This window comes from Ixodes scapularis, unplaced genomic scaffold (genome assembly GCF_016920785.2).
Source record: "Ixodes scapularis isolate PalLabHiFi unplaced genomic scaffold, ASM1692078v2 PGA_scaffold3__209_contigs__length_174095766, whole genome shotgun sequence".
NCBI lineage: Eukaryota > Metazoa > Arthropoda > Arachnida > Ixodida > Ixodidae > Ixodes > Ixodes scapularis.
The window spans coordinates 150,201,889-150,211,611 of NW_024609868.1; positions in this window are offsets into that span (position 1 = coordinate 150,201,889).

Consider the following 9,723-nt stretch of genomic DNA (forward strand, 5'->3'; position numbering starts at 1 on the left):
CGGCATCCGCATCGTCATCGTCATCATCACTGATGACGTCATCAGCGACGTCACTGATGACGTCACCGACATTCGCATCGTCCTCGTCATCATCACTGGTGAAGCCATCAGTGACGTCACTAATGACGTCATCGGTACCCGCATCGTCATCGTCACGGATGACGTCATCAGTGACGTCAGTGATGACATCATCGGCATTGGGGGTCACGTGACCCCCCCCCCCCTGGTTAGTTTACCCCCCCCCCCCCCGTGCCCTTCCCTCCTCCTCCTCAAGAGCTGCGCTCTAATTCGGCGTTACAGGGAGTTGTAAGCGGCTTTCATTTTTTGTTTGTTTTTTTGCAGATTTTTCGTCGTATTTGCGCTGGTTTCACTTTTAGAGCGCAGCTTTTAGGCGCCCATTTCCGGCTTAAGCGGTGTCGCCGTCGCCGTCGGCGTAACCGTAAGGTCACGTGACCCCCCAGGTCACATGATCCCCCCCAGTTCACGTGAGCCCCCAGGTCACGTGACCCCACAGGTCACGTGAAGCCCCAGGTCACGCGACTCCCCGATTACGTGACCCCTCAGTTCACGTGACCCCCAGTTCACGCCAACCCCCTAGGTCACGTGACCCCCCAGGTCACGTGCAGAGCACAGCTCTTAGGCGGCCGTTTCCGGCTTGAGCGGCAAGGACGACAGCAGTAGGAGGGAGGAGGAAGAGGAGGGGGAGGAGAGAGGAGGAGGAGGAGGCGAGGGGAGGAGGTTGAAGGATGCGGAGGAGGTGAAGGAGCAGAAGGGGGTGAAGAAGGGAGGAGGGGAGAAGGAGTAGCAGGCAGGATCACGAGGGAGGAGGAGGGGTATACCCTCCCCTCAGTGCCCTTCCCTCCTCCTCCTCAACTGCTGCGCTCCAATTCGGCGTTACAGGGAGTTGTAAACGGCTTTCATTATTTTGAAAAATCCGTATTAGAGAGTTCCAGTATACGGGGGCTAATATCTTGGGTCACCCAAGCACCTTAAAAAGTAGTATTGAGTATTGTTATTTTTCTATCCCGACGATGGCCATGCTCGAATCACGGAGCACTTGCAAGGACAGCTCCCAACACCATCGTTCGACTGGTCCTTTCGAAGACCCGGAACCGGGGCTTTCGAACATCTTCCGAAGCCACCATTGTCAACAGGGCTTCGTCTTTTTCGTCTTTTAACATCGAGAGAAGCTGCTGCTGCGATCCCATAAACATCCGGCCTAACGACAGAGGCTGCTGAACCTCATCTAAGCAACAGCCATCAACCACCAGGCATACCAGCACCCCGCTGGTGACGCAATATCGTCACGTCACCGCGGTTATATCAGGCGGACCAACGGACTCGCGAGGCAAAGACAAAACGGGACTGAACAACGGTACCAAAATCTAACCATGTCTCATTAAACATCATCCCCACATAGCCGAAACACGGTCTCCATGCCTGTCCACCCCCATGTGTAGAGGGTCTTGGCATGCTCTGTGCGGCATTCGAAGCTGCTCGGACTGTTTATTGATTGTCGCAAGCCCAAAATTGAATGCCTATGCAGGGCTCGTTTCACTGAATGAGCCACATTTAAATAACGTCACCGTGGTGACCGCAAAGCTTGATGACGAAATTCTGGGGACAGCACTGTTCTCAACGAGAACAAGGCTATCCCTATAACCTCGTCATCAAGCTACACGAAGCAGACTCAAATAAACGTCCGCTTTTACCCTTAAAATCATGCGGCGACAAAGAAGCATATTGGTCACTGGTGTTGCGTTCGTGTATTCTTGGGTCCTACTAGCGCCAGTAAGCTTGTTTAAAGTTAGAAGTACTCGTGGAAATGGAGCGTGCTGGTGAAGTTACAGTGTTTGAGGAGAATAACACAGAGGAGGAAAACCGGACGACACGTTTCTCGTGTGTCGTCCGATTTTCGTCCTGTAGGTTATTCTCCTCAAACACCGTTAGAAATACTTCCATGGAATATCCTTGCAAGGAACCTTTAGGGAATAGCTGCGGGAGGTTTTGCAAGCGTTGCACGCACGACACAATCATGTGCTTTCCACGTTTTTTAGGGTATCGATACACGTTTAAATTTATTCAAGGGTGCGGAGTGTGAGGAGCACGTCTCAATGAGAAGTTTTCACGCGTTCCGCTTATTTGCAGAGCGCGTGTAGCTGCTCGAGTTTTTCGTGCTCTAGGATTGCGTGGAGCTCTATTCATGGCACAAAGGTCACTTGATCCAGGGAAAGCAGGGAGAATGTCCCCGTATCGTCGACATACTTCTTCATTAAATATAAAGTTACTAGTCGATCTTTCCCGTCTGGATGAGTCAATTAATATTCAGGGTGACAGGTTGCTTTGTAAAGTGATTTATTGTATACTGAGATTTTGTAACCACACCTCCGCGAAGCAAGCCCACATCTACACATAACCACCACATGCGTAGTCGGTGCTTAGCCGCACTGAAAAATATTTTCCGGTCACCAATTACGAACGAACTATAATATAAATGTAAACATTTTTGCAGACAAGAAGAATTGAAACGCTGATTGCATACATAGTGCCAACTTCGCTTATATTGGCAGTGAACGCTTCCAGTACGATTACGGTTCATTGCGATCTTGGAACCGCTGGTTTAAAACGACTCGTTCGAAGATTCGAAGCTTTTTAGAAGGGCTAAAATTACGACTGTCGTGATAACAGCAGAGTTGCTTATCGTTTCTTTTTGTGCCACCTCTTGCTGCGATTGGTCACACACTGAACCATGACAACGGGCCGAGCTGGCTTGGATAGCATAACAACTGACAGGCCACTACAAGGCTGACAATTGCCGAAGTACTGTTCAAATATTTCGGAATGCCGCCCGTGTATCTGCCGTCTGAATCTTTCGCTTCTTGAAGAGGTGACATATGAGATTAAGATAACCCGCGGAGAAGTATGTTGAGTAGACCGACAAAACTGTAAATGTCAAACTGATGAAACAAAATCGGCTCCTCAGTATCTCTCCTAGCAGCAAAGTTCACGGCAGAGATAGTTGTTCCAAACCGAAAACGTATATTTGTCTTCCCATGCAGAACGGTAGAGAAATATATTTTTAAGTGGGGCTTTCTTCAGATAGACAAGGTTTGCAGTTTGCAGCTGCGTGTAAAAATAATAGTATTACGTATACAACCGCTACCTGATTTTTATATATATATATATATATATATATATATATATATATATATATATATATATATATATATATATATATATATATATTTGGTATTGTCAGGAGGATTAGCTTTTGTAGAGGACTGATAAAGTTGTAATCTTGGAAAACACTGGCTTCAACTGTAAGGTTTCCAGGAGCTCAATTTGAAGGGCTTCCCTGCAGCTTTGACTACATTTATGCTGGTTCAGTTTTCAGTTGCATCGGTGGCAAGTGAGTGAAGGATTAATTGAGGATCGGTGCAATAAAAACAGCCTGATCACAAAGGGTCAAAATAGCAACGAAACTGGGAAGCACCACCTGTGCAACTCGATTTGAAAGGAACTGCACATTATTTATGGAGACACTGGGAACTTTAAACTTATTTGAACAAATATTTACAAGCAGGGTCGTGAGTCAAACTAAGCGGCTCAGCTTTAGTGAGAGCCTTGAACCGCTTATTTTGAGTAACGTGCTAGCTAAAAATAGTTCACTCAAGATTTTTTTTTAATCTGTCTGCTTTTATAATGATCATGTGTGTTCGCTATGTGAACCAAGAGGCAACACACCTTTCTTGCCCTTTTTTCCCCACGAAGACTAAATTGGCAAAAAGAGGGATAGATACCCTCTGTTTTCAGAATTCTCTGGAAAGGTCATGCTCGTACCAGGTTTATTTTAGTTTTAATATCCCGGCTGGCGGCCCAGGCAGCACACCATTGTTGGACCCCCGTTAGCCCAATGTTGGCAAAACAATGGTTCCAATATTGGTCGGACGTTGGCATTTTCGAAAACGCCACCCGATCCAATGGTGGTACAACATTGGTGCCAATGTTGCACCACTGGTTTGCCAACATTCTAGCCCACATTGGACCACCGTGGTTTGCGCTTTTTTTATCTAATATTGGCAAAGAGGTTTCACCGTTGGCTGAACCAACATTCGCACCCAGCGCCCGACACACTGGCTCTTCCGACATTGGCTTAAATATTGGCTATTCCAATATTGGCGTCCAGTTTAATGCACTGGCTATTTTTGCATCCATTGTCTATGCCATTATTGGATGCAATTTTTCAGCCAGTGGTTTAACCAGCGTCACAAAAACAGTGCAGAAAACCAAGCAAGTATCTTTGCCTTTTTCCTCAGGCACTGCTTCCTTTCTGATACTAAAATTTAATAAATGCAGCAGTTTTACCGTATTTGGACACTTTAGAAATCATTAAAGCATGCAAATGAATTGTTCATAACGTTTGACAGTTCATAATTTATTTAAATCAAATAAAAAGATTTAAAACATTCTGCAGTCAGGGGGGCCTAGGCAGACTCGGCGGCAGGCTCGGTAGTGGACAGGGCAGAGGGCTGGGCGAACGGCTGGGCAGTGGGATTCCACGCGGGGGCCAGGCCACAGGATTCTGAAAGAGACAGAAGCGGGGTTTTGGATTCAGGTGAAAAGTTCCAGAGGCTCCCAGTTCTCTCTTACGCTTGTTAATAATGAATATCAAAATAAAACATAGCTTCATTATTAATTGCCGCCCTTTAATTAACTATTCGATTAGTCGGTTCAGTTGCTCTTCAAGTATAAAATCTCGAAAGGCCTACCGACTTTTTTTTATGTTTACTTTTCCATATTGTTAACTTTCTTTACCAGTGAATTGTTTTTCGTTATTTTGTACGTAAAAAAGCTTTGTACTGCCTTCTAAAATAAACAGATGCGCATGCAGGTAAGACACCGTGGCCGGCTTGATGGAATCAATGTCTCAGCTGAGACTAGGTCAATGAAAGCACTGTAAAGGCTGGGACGCGCGAGCGTCTGGAGTCGAGGTTTGAGTCCCGTTCAGCTCGTACGCTGGCTTTGACAGTGCTTTCTCTTCCCCCGTCTCGGCTGAGACGCTATTTCTAGCAAGACGGCCCAGGCATTTACTATTGTTTTGTTCGTTTGACTTGTCCTTACTCAGAGCTCGATCGATCTAGAAATTAAAATATTCATAGTGATTTAAAAAAATTAATCAAATATTACGAAGGTTATTTCATAGAGTGCCTAGCTCTACTCTTGCAACATCATGGCGTCCCTTAACCTTCCATCTAGCTTTAAGAAGTCTTAGGAATTACAATCTCACTATTTAAGTTCACACCAATATTTTGTGCGTTGATTTGAAAAAAAAAAAAAAACGGTTTTAAGCTTGACCGTTTTTGCGGCACGCAAAATATGTAGTTTTAAATGTACAGGTCCCGTCAAAGTAAAACGGAGCGCCGGATCGGCGACCGTACTGCATCGAAGCGCTATCTAGCAGCGCCGGCTGGAACTGATAGGCTACATCTCCGCATGCGAACGTGCCTTCCGCTGGGGCCTCCGTTTTCTTCCCACTATACACGTTATCGGTGGTTCGAGCGGCGCAACGCTCCTCCTAAAATTGACGCCTGATAGCACAAGGGGCGGTGCTCAAAAACACTCGCCCCTCTCTCCCACATGCCTTCAGTGTTATCTCCCCGTGCGAGCCCGAGCCGAACACCTAGCGGTGTTTATCGGAACAGCGCTTGGCAGCTCGAGACGCCGATAATGCGAGGATCAAACAAGAAAGACGTAGGACCAGGGTGTCGAACCGGAACCGAACCGAACCGAAAACCGGAACAGAACCGTTATTTTTAGCCGAACCGGAACTGAACCGAACCGAAATATTCGCCGCCATCTTGGAACTGAACCGGAACCGAACCGAAAAAAAATATAACGGTAACCGGTTCAAAACGGTTCAAGGTAATATTGTTTTTCTTCTTTGTTAGTATCACAAAATGAACATATGTTAATAAAAAATTGGCGGCTGTATTTCTATCTATTGATCGAATCGACATATACATAATTGCAATGTATGATACATTTTGGGTTTTCATGGCACCTTTGTTGGCACTATGATTAACCATGTGTCACGTTTTCACGTGATGTCATGGCGTCAATACACGTTGTCAAGTAATGTCACATGGCCCCGTGACGTCACGTGACTCACTGCTTCATATCGATTTAATTTGAAGAAGTCACTAGATGTATTAACCTTGTTGACAGCATGACGTAACAAGGCATCACGATTTCACACCGAGAGTCACGTGACACCGTGACGTAAGCGATTTTCATAACCCCTAGTCGAGTGCTCGGGTTCATGACAATCAGCATCGCGAAACATTCGAATAACGGCTCATGTCAATTAAATATGATAATTAATAGCCCAACACTAACAATATATGAAGCTCAGCCCAAGCTTTTGCTTTCCAAACCCTTACAGCCTAGGGCATGACTGTGATGAACACTGGCGGTATATAATTAGCCTCAGATCACGTGGCCGCCTGTTCAAATTGCGAGTTGAGGAGATATCGACAGGTGTCTCTGTCCTTTATTTTTCCTGCATCTGTTATTAGGGCAAAACTAATGGATGTTTCCGGAACCTATCAACGTCATGGGCTATTTTTTGACACTATTTATTGAAAGTACAAAAGAAAAAATCTTGCAAGACCAATTTTACATTATTGAGGCACCGAAACATTTTTTTGTTGTTGCTGAACTGCATCCGAAAGATGTCCCCGAGAATAGAAGTTATGAAATGACTAAATGCGACCTATTAATATGACGTTACATAAAACTACACATGTGTACGGAAGGAATACCTAAAAAAGGAAGATATTTTAGTGACCTCAGATGAACAGCCGAACGTTGACAATCGCTGTAAGTCTCACACGAGCGTCGTTCTCAAGTTATTGTCCAAGTTTCGACCCCCTCTATTTTGCTTAAGTGAATTATAAACATATTACCATGCATTACTAAATACTACTCAGGATCAGTCCCTAACGTTAATAACTGATTAAACTTGGCTTTGCTCTTTTTTCTAGGCAATGGTAGTTGGCAAAAAATTAGAGAAATATGAGCATCGTTCATCCCCTCAACTCGGAGCCAGAAGCGGCCACGTGGCCTGGTGCCTATCTTATGCCGCCAACGTCAATAATACCCCCGAGCTGGAGTTTTAAAGAAAGAAAACGCGTGCTGGGAGCTCCAGGTACTGTTAAAGTTCGACTATTCTCATCACCGCAGTGGTTGAACACGAGCCACTACCCGAGTGTCCGCCGAGGCATTGAGAGTTACGAGCCGATATACGGTGCTCACGCAGTTCTCCTGCCCAATCCATGAGCCGCGCTCGACTGTCGACAGGCGGGTGGTTTTGATCCCACAATTACGTCATCAAGCTTTAAGAAGGCAAGACTGAAAGAAATAGTCTCGTTTAATCCTCGCAATTTCACTGCGACAAAGAAGCTTCTGAATCAGTGGCGGCCTGTGCAAGTACACTTGGGCCAGAGGACCAGTACGCCTCGGAAAAGTCATGCACATTCCAACCTGATATCGTTTCATGACCCCTTTAAACTTCACGAAGTGCAAAATAAAGCAATGAAAGGTTGCGGTTAACAAGTGTCAAATAAAATGGTCGAATTAACAGACAAAAACGAAGGAGGCAAATTTCTAAAGAATACTTTAAGCCTTTCCACTCTGGGGAAGAAGGAAGATCAGAAAAGCTGTACTATGGTGCGAATGAAGAAATGGCCGGCGGCAAGTCGGCAAGCCAGAGTGGAAAGGCTGGGGGGTTGCCGCCACCTATGAACGACGGCGGCAACCAGACAACCGGCAAGCCGGTTGTCTGGTTGCCGTCGTCATTTATAGATGGCGGTAGCTCTTCAGAGTTTAGTGTCATCATTCGTTTGCTGACGGACACGGCACTGGGGAAACTAGCCCTTAACAGCACCGCTGTATAAAGAAGTGCGTATGTGTGTGGGGCGGGGGGGGGGGGGGGGAGTTTTAAAAACATACTGCGCTGTAAAGGTTCCTCCTCCCTGTATCTTTGGCGCAGACCAAAAAGCGTGGCCCCGGAAACTAGGAGAACATAATAGCGCTTCACGACAGGGACGAAGAGTAGGAAGGAGACAACACAATGCAATCCGCATTACCCGGAAACTACTTAGTTTGAAAAAACGCTCTTGCCAAAAAGCACGTTTTTGTCGTGCCAGACGCTCGCGCCGTTCCTCACGACGATGCTCTAAGAATAATAATACGTGCATTTCAAATACTTGGCTTTCATTGAGCTTGCACCTCTTGCAGCGTGCCTTTTGAACCGTCGAATTCGATTTTCTCAGCAAGAAGACATCAGAATGACCACCAGCCTATAGTGTGATGACGTCCCGTGCATACCATGCTAAATAGTTCAGCTTTCTGGTAAAATGTGATGTCCGCAACACTAGCAATGGATGTCCTAATTGTAAAGTTGTGCAGTATTTATAGCACTCTCGCGATGAAATATGGCAGCCTAGAGAAATGTTAGAGCGCATGACTATTTTAGCATAGTGTTGTAAAGTGAGGGCCCAAAACAAGTGCAGGTAAAACCGAATATAATGTTGGCCTCCCGAGGCAGTATTTCGCGAAGTTTCGAGCTCATGCAAGCTGATGAAATGTAATTTATACTAAGGTTTCAAGAATCTTTGTCTGTCCTTCGCGCAATTTATGTAAAATCATGAATTTCATTGCGAGCAAATTTACGCATCTCTTTTTGCAGTAAGGCGTTCTGCAAGGGATTATTTAAAAAAAATAACATTAATTATCTCCCTCTTTTTGAACATTTCGTGTATTTGACTTCCAATTCATCATGCGAGCACAGAGTCCTTTTTAGCGTACCCTGCAACCCGATGTTTCACACTGCCAATCAGCAAACAGAAAAACACTTTTACGTAGACTCCACAACTCGCGTAGTATCGAGTATTGTCCTTCCGCGTCGGTCTCAAGCGGTTATGTGAACTTTATAAAGTGAAATTTTTTTATCAATATAAAATATATTTAATTACTAACTGAATATTTGACAACATAAATAGAGGGCTGACCACTCTAAAGCAATGCCCCCCAAATTATTTGAAAGGTGTTCTGCCAATCTTTTCCGGCGTTTTTTATCCTCGACAGGCACGTTGTAAGTGATATGGGACGGCCTTACATACATTTCTGATTTTAAAGCTAATTTAAATAAATATATGTTCCTCACACATATAATTTCTCTAACATATATGTCTCTTATTGCCTCTTTTATGTGGTGAACATTACTTTTATGTGTCTGTGGGCTGGACAAAAATAAAGTAAACATTGGTGCGCGGCGGAACTATGACGATTACGCACGCAAACCGTCAGAAAGTGTCCAATTAAGAAGCTGCCATGTCGAGTAGAACGTGAAATACTACTTCATTTTACTTAGCAAAAAAGAATTTTGAAGGACGCTTAAAGGAGCTGTGCAACAATTTCAGGGCTTTGCTTAAATAATTGTGGAAGTTGATGCCTGACACTTCTGCAGTGAACTACAGAAAACAGATTTTGCCTGGATACCCCAGTTTTTATTTAAAAAAATGAAGAAGATCCAGGTTTTTGCCGCCTCTCAACTCGTACATCGTCTTCCGGGCAGACTTGGACGTAGTTCAACTACTCTACTCAAACTACTGTAGTTTAACTACTTTTCCGAGTAACTTGGTAACTTTCAATTACACCTCT